Here is a 14,876-nt window from a genome sequence, read left to right as displayed (position 1 = left end):
GTTACAATGAAATAACTTCCTTACACAGATTTTTTTATCAGTTTAAATTAGTACTGGTTAAACCTGTTCAGCTTCCATCTGTAAAAAGTACTAGACATTATTTTAACCTATCAAAAAGTGAGCACTGTTCTTCAGACTTGCTGTCATTTAAACAAGTGTAGCTTGTTTGTTTAAAAGCTAATGTTAAATTGCTTTTAATCCTTCTATAAACTCCTTCTTATCTTTCAGGATGATTAGGGAGTAGCTGCCCCAGGCAGTATTAACTTAATTACATCATTGTGTAACCAGACTGCAAGTTGAAATTGATCTGTGTATTTTAATCACATCAGTCTTGCAAAAGAAGTAGATGTGAATGATGTGATACTCACTTCACTAAACCTGAACAGAGTTCTAATAACTACAAGAATCCTGTGCATCAATGTACAGGCTACCCTACTGAAATTGATGTTGACATTCCATCATAAGCACTTGATTTAGAAATCATCCTTCTAACATCCTCCAGACCAAACCAAGCCATGTGATGTAGTGACATCAAAGTATTCAATCCAAAATTAATTCCTTCAAGAAACTATGGATGCTGATAAATTCTGCAGAATTCAAAGCTCAAATTTCTTGAAAATGGACTGCTCTCAAACTACTTTCTTGAGGCACATCTCTCTGCACAGGTGGTGAGAGAAAGTCAGAACCAGGCAGTCAACACGTTGCACAATGACTGAACATACTGACTTACACTCTTTTTCCAGTATTTGACCAAGAAGATGGTGGCTTTTCATTGTCCTTGAATTGAAATAAAATGGATAAGGCACAGTCTAGCTCTGTAATTTTACAGACTTATTTGCATATAGTTGAAGTTACTGAGATTTTTGTCATTGACTTTAGAAGTAGTAGGTGTAGGGCCTAAATATTTCAGTGAGATGTGCTAGTAACCTTTTAGCATCACTAAATAAATATAAGTAATTTGCTTCTGGTTTGGTTTTTATTTTTAGTGGTACGTTACAAGAGAAGTATTGAAAGAACTTTGAAAGAATATGTATTTCTACTTGCTTAAGTGGAGTCTCACATTGAATATTTTAATACACAACAAGACAGAAGGAAAGGCATTGAACATAAGCAGCTATACAAAGGGAAAGTTGAGTGACTTGTGAAATTGCCAGCACCTTTCACCTCTGTCAGGGGATGCAGTTTAATTCTCTTCTCACTACCAAGATAGTAATTACACTGGGTGAGAACTAATTACTTTTGAAGTTTCTTGTTTTGTTTTGTTTTTTTAAGGAGAAAGTGTGAAGATAATTTAGCCTGTAGGTACACAGTGAATATTTGTTTACAGAAGAGGCTGCAGAGTACTGGTCATAATTTTGCAGATATTATTCCATTATGAATGAGGTAAAGCCACAAACTAGTGCAACACATTAAGTGAGCAAAAAAAGACAGACCTGCAGTAAGTCTGGCCCCTGCTACAGCAAATGTTCAGCCTGGCAGGACAAAGCAATGAATATTCCAAGTTCATATTTCTCATTCTTTTAAAAATAAACTGTGCCCATTTCACTTTTCAGACCATATGGCATGAATCATTTCAGTGAAGCATTCATCACATCATGATTTACACTGACATTATTTATGAACTGGTGGGGCTTCACTGTGAGGAGCTTCATGTATTACAACTCTTCTCTGTTGTCTTTCACTCGTTTCACTGAAAGGTAACTTCATTAATCTCAGTTTAAAACTGGAGTTACTGGAGTGAAAAACCAAGCACAAAGTGGTCCGTCTTTTAGGTTTTCTGGATGAAAATTAATTTCCTTATAAATGTACACAAGCTTTTTATTTTAAGCTTTTATACTCATGTGTGATGTAGACAGAGATGCCTGATTATTATTTATTCTCTTTTCATTTTAAGAAAGCATAACAGAGATAAGTCTTATGATAGGTCTTATTCAAATACAAATTTGATTAGCAAATACTGAACATTGAAATGGCAAAGAAGGTATGTGACCAGGAGTGTGAGTTACCTGAGAGGGATTCTCTGATGTCAAAAACCTGCTACTAACTCCCAACAATCTGTGTCTGTAAAACTGGAAGGCTTCAGTTTTCCAGGAAAGTGTGTGTGTGAGGGCACCACAGGTGCTGTGCTGCATCCGTGGGGAAACTGGATATAGATTTGCAACAGCCCCTTCTTTCAGCTCATAACTCTTTTTTTTATCACTATCTGTTTCTTTATTCCATCGATTTGCCACAATTAAGTGAATTTTCTGTGTTTTTTTCTCCTCTATTATTTTCCTTCTGATGAGAAATCAGAGAAAGGAAGAAATTCTGCATACAGTGAGATAAAATTATTTCTCTGCTAGTCATGTACACAGTGAGACCTTGGGAAGTCACTTAAAACTCTGTACTTCAGGTATAAAAAAGGTATATCTGGGTAGTATATGGTAGACCAGAACTAAATATATTTGAGAAATAATAATAAACATCATATTCTCCTTGATTGATAAAATGTAAAGTGTCAGAATATCTGTCCTAGTTAAAATAAAAGGAAATAAATATGGAATATTATTAAATGACGGGAATAGTTTACTTCTAAAAAAACTCCAAATCAAAACATCATAAGGTGGCAAATGTTGTGTCTTAAACGTAAAGCTGAGACTTTCAGAGTATGAGACATCCATTCCACTGGGGCTTGACTCACAAGTCATACTTCACAATTTATAGCAAAACTGAATTCTTAACATATTGGAATAAAGATTTTTAACAAGCTTCCATCTGTTAAACCATCAAGTTGGCTTGGTCTGATCATGCTTGTTTTAATAAATAGCCAGCATCATTTTTCAAACCACAGCTTTCAATTTCGTTTGGAGCATTTGAACTTGCACAAGTTGTGGCCAATCCTGAAAGACTGACGTTGCCTGTACATTTGGAGAATCCTACAACCACAGAGAGAGCCCAACCCCCAGTCCCTGTGCTTGGAAGAAAGGCACACCAGTGCCATTTAGGAAGGGTGGGCTGAGAGGTGACCTCAGGATAGCCACTTCCTTGACTAATGGTATTGCAAATGAGACATAATTGGTCTCAAACAGGAAGGGAGTGAACCGCTAAGGTCCGAATGCAACTCCCTGTCTGGAAGGTGTGTTTGCCACAGAGGAAAAAAAAAAAGCAGCTTCTCTGTTAGCATGGGAAAAGGAACTGAGGGCATATTTGTCTTTCTGTTGTGTTTTTCTTTTTCAACAGCACAAATGAAAACATCAACAAAGAAGTGTGCAGGGAGTGAAATTCTTGCTTTTTCCTCTCTAAAATAAGACACGCTTCTAATTTAAAGGCTTCAGTAGTGTTACACAAGCAGTTTTCAGGGAGCCTGGTAATGGAAAGTCTTCAACAAGCAAGATCAGAATCCAATGTTTTGAATTCACTGGCAAATTCCCTCCTTGGTAGGGAATTAAAGTCCAAGTCAAAGTGTGACCTGAATGTAAATTGAGATAAACTTATGATATTGAAAGTGTACACAGACTACTCACCTCTCTGTGTATAATTTGTAAAGTTAATAATGTTGTATCAATAATGGGTACTTAGTGCCAATCATGTTGTGAGGGAAAAATCAACACACATTCCCTCTACCTTACCTGGCTAACTCATTTATCCTGGCACTCCCTACTGACAAATCGCCTTTCTTTTCTAATAACTGTATGTAAGAATAGGGAGAATTAAGTCAATATCCTAAACGGTTTTCTCTGATCATCAGATGTCAAATTAATAAAATGTTGTATGTATGCTCATTGAAAATGAAAACTGCCAGAGTTTGTGGATAACATGACTAAATGAATCTGAAGAAAAGCAACAGGAGTCTGTGAGAAGATAGCACGAGGGACATTTAGGATACATATATATTTTTGATCATTTCATATATTGGTATTAAATGTTAAAGCAAAGCATCAGTAATGTTAAAATGAGTGCTTGTAGTTCAGAGTAAAGCATTCACAAAGCTATCAAAGTAATAATGAGAGAGTGATTAAAAAAAAAAGGTAAAATATTAACAGCTAAAAAGATACACTAGCAAGAAAGCCTGAGCATGCTGGTGTTATGCCCCATGCCTCTCAAGACGTGAGTGATAGTAGTATCCAATAGGAGTATCCAAAACAGGAAGTGATGAGGATTTGGATGTTGATCTCCAACCTATACCATTAGAAGTTTTCTTATGAGAGAACAGGAATAAATTAATTGTGCAGACTTTTGTCTCTCCTCCATCTTTGTTTCTACATCCATGCTCATCATTTTCTCATGCATAATTTTGTGGGTGTTTGATTCAAAATTTTTTTCCTCTCTGTCTCAGTCTTGTCCCAGTTACACTCATGACCTTCTACAGGTTCAGTGAAATGGTTCCTTAAAGAATCTAAACTAATCTAATCTAATCTATGTAAAGCAGCTGGGGTGACATGGCTGAAATAATTAAAAAATGAGTAATTAAAGGAGCATGAAGCATATGAGCCAAAATTATTGAAATCTGTCAGCTTTAGAAGCAAGTAACAAAATGTATGATGTTGTCTTTAATGCAAGCAGGCTTCCTCTCATGGAAAATCTAATACAAACTCATATACGTGCACACATCTATACATATATTTATTTATATATAAAAGCAGGTCCCTAACTTATATTTCAGGTTGAGGTGAGCTTTTGGTTCTTAGGCTCTCTCTTTCAAATGATTCACCTATGTCCTGCTTTTATGAAAAGTTCTTAGCATAATTCTGTTGGATTCTCTTAGGGAGGAAAAAAAGATATTTTTAGAAAACTTATTTTGCTTTGCCTTGAACTGTAGGCTTTTTTTTTATAGTAACTTAGCCTTTTGGTTTTATTTCACCCCTTTCACCCCCTCTGTTGCTATTCCTTGAGAACTGTGGGTGGCCGATGAAGCAGTGAGCATCACATGGTGTCACTTAGCAACCTGGTGTTCATAAATAGCAACAATCATTTTTCTAATGGCTATTTTTCCCCATCAGGAAAAATGTTTAGACCCAGTCCACTCTGACAGTGCCAAATTCTTCCTCTGACCTTCCAATAAATTTATTGCTTATACTTTTCTTTTTGAGGATCCAATTTCACATGATAATGTCATGGCTGATGCTATTAGAATGCGTCTAATATAGTTCTGAGCTTACTGGTAACATCTAATGACAGTAATTTTTAGCACCCTTACATCTCCTTAAGAACAGTCTCCTCTCCCTTTCCCCAAATGCCTGCATTGCATAAATCTCAAATGCTTCCAACATACTGTCTGTGAAATGAAATCATAAGGGTTATCCACCAGTGATTTTTTTATATTTTAAATGCCTTTGGGGAATGCTTAGGAAACCAAGAATTTTTTCAGTTCTTTCCTCTTAATATCAGTATAGTTGTTTAAAATATTGGCTTTGCTGTAAAGGACTGTCTTTGTTAAATGTCTAGTTTTTGCAAATAGCTTTTCTTGATGTGAGTACTAAGATAGAAACCAAAAGATAAGATTGTAAATGATGAAAACCTTTGAAAAGGATCTTGTAAAAAAACGCTTAGGAAATATAGCAAAATTATGCAACCACCTAAGCCCAGCTTGTCCCCAAGCAGATCTCTGAGAGCACAAAACCCCCCCAACCCCAAATCCTGTCTGTGCAGCATCAGTTCCCGTCTTCCTAACCATATGGCTGCTCCTCAAAGAGTTGGGGGCTCTGTAACTGAGAAGAGAGAGTAATGTGTGTGAAACCAAGACACTGTCAAGTGTGTGTGACCACTTCCACAAATTCTGCAGCTTCTCTCTCTCACTATTTGCATTGCTAATTCATACACCAAGTAAGTAGTGGGCTGAACCACACAGATAGGGGAAAGTCTCTAGTTTTCTTGTTCCCTTTAGTGTTTTTTGTTATTTGATTTTTTTAAATGAATACACTACAAAACAGAAGGAAGACTCTACCTCCTTTCTATTTCCTTGGCATCTTTGTCATTCATAGCTTCTTTCTGTGGAGCTGCATTTCAATTCTATAAAACTGAGGGGGGAAAAACTCTGATAGAAACACTTAACACCACAGAGGTCTACACTGCTCTCACATAGCTGCACTATCTCATATCAGCAAACTATTGCTATCTGAGCCACTTCAGGCACAACAGCTCCTATCTGGAGGGTGACAGCAATATAATTGCTACAAGCAGTCTTGAAATTTCAACTTCAGTGTGTCTGCTGGAAGCCAGAAGAATAGGAACTGTGAAATATACTGCTTCCTCTTGCTGGGGGAAGTGAGGACAGAGGTACCTAATCAACACCTCTCAGTCTACTAAAACCTTTAAATGCAGCTTAACAGGAGAGGCAGATAAAGTGATCCATGTAATTTATCACTTTCTACATTTTCTTCCTATAAGCAAGCAAAGTAAAGACTACTGTCATGAAAGATGAATTCATCCAAGCTGGGATCTGATGTAAATTCTGCAGACTGAAAAAATGAATGAGTGATTATGGTCTCTGCAAATGCATGTTTTAGTCCCTGCTAATGCAAGATTTATTTATTTATTTATTTTTAAATTCACGTTTTTATTACTATATACATGATTAAATTACTCACAGAAATCATCACATGCAGGATGTTCTGGCTGGAGACACTGAAAGAGCAAGTCCTTAGCCTGATTTCTTTCTAATGTATTTTTATTTGTCTCATAATCATTTTACATATTATAGTGTGAATTAGAGTTGGAAGACATAGTTAATCAAAGACAGATTGTGGGATGTAGAAAAACTAAAATCTTAAACAGTTAGAAGCTGTAATGAAGATGATTTAGGAATATTTAATGCTCTTTGTATGTCAGTAGATGGTGCTCTGTTTACTATCTGCATACACAATGTATGTGCACAGAATTGTTTTATAGACAGCAATTATTATGTAGTGTCCCCTTAGTGTAATGGAAAAGACTTCTGGGGAGAAAAAGATATTACATTCAAGCTATGCATAATTTTAGTTGTTTTGACTTGAAAATATACATTTCCTCTCTTACTTTCTTCCTAACTCCCCTTTCAATTCAGGTGTGTTCACAGAGGGGCTTTGCTTCAATAGATGTTCTGGCTTCTGCAGCAGCATATTACATAGCAAATAAAAACAAATCAGTGAATAAGTTTGCTTCACTTAACTAATTTTCATTGTAACCCCCATACACACAGCTCCATGGTGCTACATATATAAGTCCATTTAGGTCCTTAATTTAGAATGATATGCTTTAATAGTCTCTCAAAACTCCCATTACATCAATAAACTTAGTTTTAGTACATTTTATGTTAGCTCTTGATGCTGATCTTCACAAATTATCATTCTCCTTCTTTGTTCTGAACCTTAGGTAACATCTATAACACATTGGTATTATTTAGGAGTTCCCTTGTAGGAGCTTTTGCTCATCCTTGCCTGTTTTTTTTTTTTAATTATAGACACCAATTCAGATGCCAAACTACCTACAAGTTGTCCAGTCATAGATATGAATAAAAATCAGTGGACACCCAAGGATCTTTCCACCACTCCTTTCTCCCAGGGTTAGTGCTCCTTGCTCTCTATTTAAACACACATTCAAACCTCTACTGTGTAGCCTTTGGTCACATGTCTCAGGTCGCGCCCCTCCAACAGCCCCCCGAGACTCCTCTGACAAGACCCCCACTGCTATCCCCACATCATGTCCCTGATCCCACCATCTCCCACAGCCTCCTGCTTTCACCTCCATCAGATCCCTTTCCTCATCCCCCTGCCTGCAGGCTGAGCCTCTCTCAGGGAAGCTGCCTTCTTGACAGTTATTGATAAACTGGTTTCACAGAGAAATGTCTGGAAGTGAGTCCTCCCCTACCCAGCTGCATGCACTGAAAATGCACCTTTTTGACTTGGCAAATATGTGTTTTATAGAAAGCAAACTACGCTTAAGAAATGTGTCAGAGTACCTGGTGGATGAAAAATCACCTAGGAGCAATTACATCAGCACCGACGGGGCCCAGCCTGGGACCCATAGCCTTGGGGGTTACTCAGCCAGGCTGAACTATTGGGACTACCTCATATACCCTTCTTACTGAAGAATTTTAGGTAGTAAATCTAGAGTCATAGATAAAATACTATGAGGAACCTCTGTCTTGTTAATCCTGGCAGAGGCCCAGAGCTGCCAAGCAACATGTTTGACATGATTGCCACTTGATGCACCTGTACATCTTGCCAATAGATAATATAAATTCACCCATGCAATACTAGGTATGGATTGATTTCAGGTGCTTTTCAGTGTTGAGTAGATAAGGAACTGAATATGTGTCTGTAAGTGCCTGCAGAGACATTTAAGAAAAAAAAAATCCTTGCTCTGAATTTAGCTCATGATCCCTGTGAGACTCAGTTGGCCGTCCACAAAAAGGAAACACGTCCTGGAAGGAAAGGAAACCACTTGGTAAGACTGAGAAGTGTAGGGGCAGTACAACTTTATGGAAAGGGAAGCAGGTTAATGTATTTGATAGAATAAGACACTTTCTTGAAATAAAAATTTCAGGAGGAAAAAATACAGTTTCAACCAAAAATGTTAAGTAAGTTTCTTTCTAGATCCTACAACTGTAGTAAACATTTATGAAGAAATTACCTACTTGAAGAAATGACTAAAGATTAACAGCTTTAGTTTTATATGCTAGCAGCCAAAAGAGTTTCTCACTTTGTGGAATTCATCCAGGCTTCTACTCTCTAACTTTAGTGAATTACTCCAGATTTAAACCAGTGTAAGCAAGGGCAAGTTAAAAATACTTGTGCCACAATTGGCCTTGAAAAATACATTTCTCCATGATCACCTTAAACTGACTGCCGAGGCAGACAGCATGTCTTGCCCATAATAATTTTGTATTTGCTTCTTTTCCTCAGTCCTTAAAATGAGTTCATGACTTCATAACTCTAAGAGTAAATACATTATATAATGAATACACTTTTTATTCAATATTTGGAGGAAATGAAAGTAAATGCTGTATGTAATAATACTGCATGGAAAAAGCAATGATAATTACCTGATGAGGGAGTTAATATGAAGGGGACTTAGTTAATCCTGTGGTCTGAGGTAAATGGCAGACAATCAAGTAAACCTAATTAATATCATAAAGCAAAGACAAACAACATTAGGCCACCAGTTCTTAGCTAATTTCTTATTTTCTTCAGAAAAAAATTGCATGAAAAGGTTAGGGCTTATATACTCGATTAAATGTAATTCCATAATTGAATTGTTAGGCTTTAGTCAAAGCTGACCCAGACTTTCAATTTACACGCCTGCAAGCAGGCCTTACTCAGGCAGATAAGACCTTGGAGTGCTGCCTAAAGGCATTTCCACCCCATTATTCTGGTACCTTAGCATTGCACAAGGAGAGGGGGAGCATCAGTGAGAAATGAGACAAACCACACAACCATTGCAATAACTATGATATCAAATGTCAGGGCAGACAGTTAAGTGAGAGCAACCTTACATCAGCATCTGGGAAAAGTTCCCAAGAACAAGTTTTGCCTTAGGAGAGGATTTGTGACATTTTCTTTGATGTTTTATAAAGCAAATATCTGTAATGTATCATGAATTTGCTGGTCATTTTGTTTTTTCTGCTGTTCATTGATCCTGGAGGATTCTGCATCACTTGTAGACAGTTTTTTCATGAATATAGCACTGTGGCTAAACATTATGAGAAGTACTTTGGATGTGACAAGAGCCATTTCTGCATACATTTATACATAGAGACTTAAGAGTATCAGAGAATGGACAATATGAAACCTGTTAAAAACTGCCTATTTTCACAAATTAACTTAGAATTTAGTGAATAGGAATCAGAAGGGGTTTTGAAAAGTATTTCTATCTACATGAGTCATTTGATGTAAACTAAGTTTCAGCTCTCAGATGAGGATTACCAGATTAAAATCCACCAGTAGGATGAACTAGCATATTTTTCCTTGGGAAAAGGGTAATAGAGTATTTTAATTTTTGTTTCTGTTTATGTAGCACATATATGTTGTTTAAGAATAAGCAGTTCAGTTACTTCATTATGTTGACTGTTAAACGGTAAAACCACTTAAATAAGGTGCCAGCCCTGAATCCTTGACCCTTGTGAGTCCTTACTTGGCAGGTGTCTGTCCCTAGGGAAAGTCAGTAGGAATATATGGAGTGACTGGGAAGGCATATAGAATAGCAATTATCCATCTGCTGGAAATCTCTGTTATGCTATTCTGTAGAAATGCTCAATTTTACCTAAGTATCTTCACCTGAAAAAGAAAGAGCAGGATAGAAGACTGGAATAGAGAACAGCTTTTCTACTTTAAACTTAGGATTTGTGCAAAATATTGAGTGCTTTGTCCACAGTTCATGGAATTCGATGAGCCTTAGCTATAAACATCAGAATTTTGTTTTGTCTTGTAAAGATGTCACTATGATAGTTTGATTAGCCTGTCTATGTATTTTGTATCATTGTACTCTTAACAGTATTGCCCTTTTCCTGTTGCCCTTCATGTTGTTTTTTTTTCTCCTAATGATAAAGCAGTGTCTAGTTAGATTTGCAAAAAAAAAAAAACAACCAAATATTAGTCTTTATTGAGAACTAATGGAATAGAGAACTCACTGTTAAATAAAGCAAGTTGAAAAAGGATATGTGAACATAGTAAAGAGGTGTCATGGAATGACAGGAAAAGGGCAACACCTTTAAGTTAAGAAAGGAAAATGATGTAATAATAATTAAACCACAAAACAGAACTCCAACACAGTGAATGAGCAATAAAAATAAGGTAATAAAAAGGAGTACTGAACTAGCTCATGAGACATGTTATTACAGTGAACATTATGCTAGCACTGTTTATTTTGCTTAGCATTATGGCCACCTTCAAGGTTGCTATGACAAATGTGTGTGAGTGTTTAACGGAAAGTGAACATTTTTTTTAGCTAAGAAGGCATCCACCAGTTTTCTGCCTACTCAATTTCCTAAATTACGTGCCACATAAATTTAACTTTATTGACACTAGACAAATGTTAACGTTAACCACTTACTGCTTAAAACAATCTTCAAAATATTCAGTGTGTTTCTCTGTTGACATTCCTCAATCCATAAATTGTAATCCACGCAGTTTTGCTGGAAATAAATATTCATTCAAAATATAAAGCACAATAATAGCACCTAAATAAGAAGTTCTACTAGCAAAGAGATAAAATTAATATATACAACTTCTGCTGGATTTAAGGGAAATTAAGGTTTTTTCATAGCTGGCCTTTCAATGACTTTTTTTCATGGCACTGAAAGAGTCTTATTTATTAAGTGACACTAAAATTTATACAAGTTTCTTACAGCAGAGGGAGTAAGGGAGGAAAAGCACAACAGGGTTTCTCCATGTGACTTACAAAAACATTATCAGTGTGGTTCATTCATTGAGCAAAGACAAACTCAGAGACCTGTTACCAGCTGAAATAGATGTATTGGACCAAACAAAGAGGGAGAGTGGAATTGGGACAACCGCAGTCTGAAAGTGAGTTAAAAATGGATAACAGCAAGGCCATTGGAACCCAACATACAGGAGGATTTCACATTGACAGTGCTGTTCTCTAGATTTATAATCCAATTTATAAAGATTAAACTTGGCATTTGGGATCTTTGATAGCATAGGAAGCAGGTGAGCAGTTCCCACTTGGCCTGTCAGGATGTGTAAGGGAAGTGGTAGGTGGCTAGATTGTCCTTGAAGCATTTGAAGCTGTGCAGGTGGTGGTTAATAATGTAAGTAAATAATGAAAACACTGAATGGCAAGTGGGGTCACAATAGAAGCTCTAAGACAAGACAAAAATATGGTGTAAAAAGAAGAGAAGATCAGGAAGCCCAACTAGTCAGATCTCAGCATTTCAAAAGGAATGGATCATTTTCCTCTCTTGGGACCTCAAAGCTGAAGGTACGCTGCCCTTTAACCTGATAACTAAACAATTTTGTGATATTATGGATGGAAACCTTGCTATATTTTTTTTTCTGGAAACAGTTTTTTATGTTTGTTTCTAAGGGATGACTGGAAGAAAACTGTCATGGTTTGTACATCTGAGCACAAGATTGCAATTTCATCATTGAGGTACATGATGAAACATAACACTGTCACTGCCAGCCTAACAAAAAGCATCATGAAGCTTCAAGTCACAGCACAGGAATCCGTAAGATTACAAGTGATATTGATCATGTTCTTGCCTGATGTTTGCTGTCGAAGATTCAATCTCATAACAGATCTTCTAAAGAGCTGTCCATGACACTGTCAAAAGAACTCAAAAGCAGCATGCATATAGATGAGGCACTTCTGCAAATGTTCCCAAAATTGATGCTCTTCTAAAGCTGTAAGTGGCAAATAGTATAAAAGCCTAAACTTGGTACTCAGGGAGCACTGTATATAAGCGAACAAGTGACTGAGAACAAGAGGGGAAAAAAAAAACAAAACCAGAACACTTTTCTGGGATGTACTTGGTGATGGAAGAGAAGCAGAATCTCCTGGCTGTGGAGATTTTGCTTGAGATACCACAATTTGTTTCAGCATCAGAGTGGATATTTTTGCCGTTCCTCAGGACATGCTGTGGCTCACTCAGCTCTGCCCAGCTGAGAAGAAACTTTTCATGCCATGCCTGTGCAGAGTGCTGCATGAGATATTTGCATTGTTAGAAGAGCTGGGATGGCTGTATTTGAGTTAAATGCAAGAGCAGAACTAATGCAGGGGTTAAGCAAGTCTGCTAAGATAAACCTCATCTGGAGCTATTTCACCTGAAGAAGACTGTCAATAAGCCACTATAAGACATTGTCTAGATGTTATCTAGCTGACTTATTAACTGCTGCTTGCTTACTGACATACATAATGGACATAAGTCATCAGCAAGTTTAAGTTTTCAGAAGAAACCAAGACTGTGCACTCAGCAATTCTTTGCATTCACTGCATTGTGTAGGAGCCCAGTTAACTTTTTAAAGCAATTTTACATCCTGAACGGCTAATATGTATGACCACTGTAAGTTGCTATATTCCAATATATAATTGACCTGGAGGATGCTACCAAAAAATCCCACCTGTTTGGGAAAGACCTTCAGTCTTGATTTGACATCACAAATTACTATTGACTGTCATCTAACAATCAGTATCATAAACAGAGAAAGGTAAGAGACTAATTTTTCAGGTATTGTGCTGATTCATGATGACATGGCAGGCTTTTGAATAACTCTGCATTCTATGTCCACTGATGCTAAGAAGCACCTGTTGATACCTGCCTCCTCTTGACTAGCTTTCTCCACTTCTGTAAAAATATCAGGATGAGTGAACTGACAATTTTTCATGATCTTCTTTAAACTACCACTGTAGATGTGTTATTAACAAATTACTTACTATTCAAAAAAGGAAGCAAAGAATTCACTAAAAAATTGTATTAGTGTGTTGTTACCAGCCATATCTCAGAAGCTTTTTAAAGTGTGGTAAGTGACTATCCAAGTATGTCAGCAGCCAGTGATATTACTGCAAATAGAGCTGATCTTCAATATCACAGACATAGTTAAGCCCTAAGTATACCATGTAGTAGAAATAGCAAAACAAAAATAAAAAAAAAACATCATTACACCATGGACTGCAGCTGATGAGGTGCCATCTGATCATCCATGTAAATATGCAACCTGAAATTCCCCTTGGGCTGCATCACAGATGTCAAATTTCCACCAAGTCCAGGCAGTGTGTTCACCAAATGCTCTGACAGTCAAGACTTTCATCTCAAGTGATGTTGTGATAGTACGTCAGTTGCTCTGTTTTTGCAGACGTGAATCATTAATGATGTCAACCTTTCCTAAATGACCTTGGCTACACATGGGAGCAGTTCCATTTAAAGTTCTTATGGCAGGTTACCACACACACAGTTTCAAACTGGGCATGCTTGAAGATCTCTCCTACAATATAATCATTGATTACATGAGGTGAGATTTTTCACACATGCAAAATTTTCAGAAGGCAAATAATCCCTGAAGAGGCTGACACACATAGCAGGACCTAGTCTGTCCATTTACAAATCTGTACCACTTTGATATCTTGCAAAGGACAGTTCTTTAACCAACAGCCTGATAAGGAAGCCTACATTTGTTAAAGGTCATTTGTAGATAAACAATAGAAACACAAACCATCACTGATTTAGTCCCTGGTACTCATGAATTGAAGAACCAGCCACCATTGAACAACAGATGGTGTTGTGACCACGTCTACAAAAAGAGACCACTGGATTACTTTAAGATTGCTTGTTCCATGGAAAGGAAGGCTTCTACATCATCCTCAGAAGATCAAAAGTAGATTTTCAAGTGCAGGTGCTTAGGGAAAGAGTGAAAAACATACAAATCAAGGGATCAGGGACTTGAAATAAACAGTTGTGGAGTGCAGACAGCTTTGCACTTGAGGTGTAACTTAAACCTAAACCCCAGGGGTATGGTTAAAGATAACTTCTATCTCCTATTTCAGCACATCTCTAGCCAATTAGAAATACCTACACTGGGCAAAGCAAATTGTAAATCTTATTTTTAAGATCTGAAACTATTTCATGTGATTTAGAAATATAAAGGTCAGTGGTTGAGTCTGTTTTCTAAATTGTTCTAAGTAATAGTAACTGTCCTAACAAACTGTTAGGATACAGATCTGCTAACATTCTGACCCTTCCTTTCCCTCTAAATGTAAACATTTGTGTTAAAGAAATTGAAAGGAAGAAACAGTCTTTGAAGAGAGAATGGAGGTAAGTACTACAGTGAAGGAGTTTCAGTAGACACCTCTGGGCCACACCCTCAGGGTGTGAAGTTGGAGCATGTGTTATAGCTCCAGCAGCTCACAAGCCTAACTGTGGTGCCTGTTTGCTCTTTTTTACGGCCTAAATGTATATTACTGCA

This window comes from Pithys albifrons, chromosome 6 (genome assembly GCF_047495875.1).
Source record: "Pithys albifrons albifrons isolate INPA30051 chromosome 6, PitAlb_v1, whole genome shotgun sequence".
Taxonomy (NCBI): Eukaryota; Metazoa; Chordata; class Aves; order Passeriformes; family Thamnophilidae; genus Pithys; species Pithys albifrons.
The sequence above is the reverse complement of the archived record's forward strand: the minus strand, read 5'-3'. Positions refer to the sequence as shown.